The sequence below is a fragment of the Penaeus monodon genome, chromosome 7, assembly GCF_015228065.2.
Source record: "Penaeus monodon isolate SGIC_2016 chromosome 7, NSTDA_Pmon_1, whole genome shotgun sequence".
Classification (NCBI taxonomy): domain Eukaryota; kingdom Metazoa; phylum Arthropoda; class Malacostraca; order Decapoda; family Penaeidae; genus Penaeus; species Penaeus monodon.
In genome coordinates this window covers 15,727,364-15,729,863 of record NC_051392.1, presented here as the reverse complement: position 1 = coordinate 15,729,863, position 2,500 = coordinate 15,727,364, and the positions used below count along the sequence as shown (strand labels likewise).

At 43.8% G+C, this 2,500-nt stretch overlaps 1 protein-coding gene across 3 annotated transcripts in view; it reads right to left on the bottom strand.

The window, feature by feature from the left end:
- The window catches only part of LOC119575104, a 26,711-nt gene that overhangs the window by 580 nt on the left and 23,631 nt on the right, over nucleotides 1-2,500 (bottom strand). The gene's annotated exons all lie outside the window — the stretch shown is intronic.

The window sequence follows — 2,500 nt, the reverse complement described above, 5'->3', positions numbered from 1 at the left end:
ATGTGCTATTCATTTCTCATATGCGTAAACTTCTGCACATTGGATCGACTCCAACGTCGGATATTTGATCATTCCCTGAGTTATCAAATACACAACACACACACACACACACACACACACACACACACACACACACACACACACACACACACACACACACACCACACACACAGTGAAACACTGTTGATGAACAGTAATGGTAGTCGATGACTGACAAAACATGTAAAGGGGAAACACGTTATGTCTTTGGGTAAAGCTGAGCGCGGGGTTGCTTGTCTGGCCATCCAGCCCTGAGGGGCAAAGGCTGGACTGACCTAATCACGTCGAGCGCTGGGCACGAACTGAGAAGTCAGACGAGGTTAGATAAAATCGTCATCTACGCCCTCGCTGAATTGCTGGTCTTAACTGAACTTAGAGCCACGTGGTCTGTTGTCTAATGGGTTACACAAATTGTGCTTATATACGCACCATATTGCTCGCCCTCGAGGCGCCTTAGATTGGCCTCAATGGGTAACCCAACTTTGGCTGGTCCTGATTGGCTAGTCATCTTGTTCTCGTGCATTGTCCTCAGTCCATCTTCGTGGCTGCTCGTCCTTGTCGTCCTTTTCTTCCGGGTCCTTGGTGTAATCTATCCGTCCTCGACATCCACACATCCTCGAAGATCTCGCACAGATCCTACTTGACTTCGGATTCCTCTAGACTTCCTCGTAGTCCTTGTTCAGGTCTAACTCATCAGCGTACTCGCCCACACGTCCTCGCAGATCTCGTCCAGGTCCTTCTCAGTTGCATGCTCGTCCTCACGTCCTCGTAATCTTCGTCTTAGCGTCCGGGCAGGTGGCGTCCTCTTCGGCTCTCGGGGCGGCTGATACCTGCACTGACGAGCTCCTGGAATTTGACTGGATCCGCGGGTGTCCAGGCAGGCGGCGCCCTTCCACAGCATCCTGGGGCGACTGGTACCTGCACTGGAGAGTTCCTAGTCTTTCTCTGGATCTACAGGCAGGAGGCCATATCTGCAGCAGGGTCCTCCTTCGGTGCTGTGTCGAATATCGTTAAACCAGATTATACATGTAAGGGCCAAGATAGTAAGAGAAAAAGAAAGGCAACAGAGAAGAGGGGGTATTAAGTGCCACTAGGGAGTTGGTTATTCATATAAATTTGCAGTTTTTAATGTTAGTTTTTACTCTATTTTCGTCTTGTTTTTTCGTTTTGGGTTTTACTTTCCTAAGAAAAAAGAAAAAATAGGAGAGGGAAACGTCAGCAGCGATCCACATGGACCTGTCTTGAACTTCCAACCTTTTCTGATAGATATGAGAGTAGATAAGGGAAACGACAGCGGTAATGCGCAAGGATTTACTTGAACCAATTGTCATCACACAGAGAAAAATAAATGTAAAATAAGAAACTGTACATCATGTATGAGTCACTCATTACGACTGACAAAATTGTGGGCAAAAGAGATACATCATAGATCTTTACGCCTGTAACTACGGCAGCAACAAACCCTACTAATGAAAAGGTTTCAGTGTCTTTTGTTCTGTGTGGATGATTGAGTGAGTAAGTGTGTGTGTGTGTGTGTGTGTGTGTGTGTGTGTGTGTGTGTGTGTGTGTGTGTGTGCGTGTGCGTGTGCGCGTGTGTGTGTGTGTGTGAATAAGAATGAAAGTGAGAGTGAGCTCACACAGAAAATGTATCACAGACAAGAAGACAATGTTCAATATAACAAAACAGCAATAAATTAGCAATGCTATTAATACAAAATTATTTCAACTACCACATTTAATTCGACATTTAATGATATGCAGCAGTGTGTAAGCATTGATCAACATTGACGTGAAAAAAAATATTTGCAAGCTTTCTAGTAAGTAAATCTTCTCAGTGTCAGAAATTCTAAACTGCCGAGGTAGCCATGTCTAGCTCTGTGATAGATGCTTGTGACATTCCCTACATGTATCTAACTATCACAAATCACACGATCGCTTGGGATTTACCCAAAACATGCAAGCGACTTCTAGAGGGTGAGATAGTCAGGATTAATAAGCAAATAATGATTCTAGCTTCAACCCTAGTCCTACATTAATTAAGGGATGTAACTGTGGGTCACACCGACTCAAAAGTTGCCGATCGAACGAACAACTTTGGTTTTACTTGTACCTGCTATCATAATGTTGGAGTGTAGATCTATTAGGTGATTTATGCAACCTTTGGTTATATCAGGCACTATGATATGAGGAAGGTCTAAACACTATACTCGAATTAATAAATGTATATAAAATCACATTTCAAGCTCCTTTCTAGCGCCAATAGAATGTGTCACCAATGAGCAATGTAACGATGCTATGGTTATCCCCATGGTGTCAATGACAACAACCAAATTACGGGAAAAACGAGCGGTCATCTCTTAGCCCTTTCCATGTCCCAAAAGGCTGTATGGGAAAGAGAAAGTGCAGTCAAGACGAGAAAACGCGCTGCGAGAAAAATAAATATGATATTCGTCAAAAGATA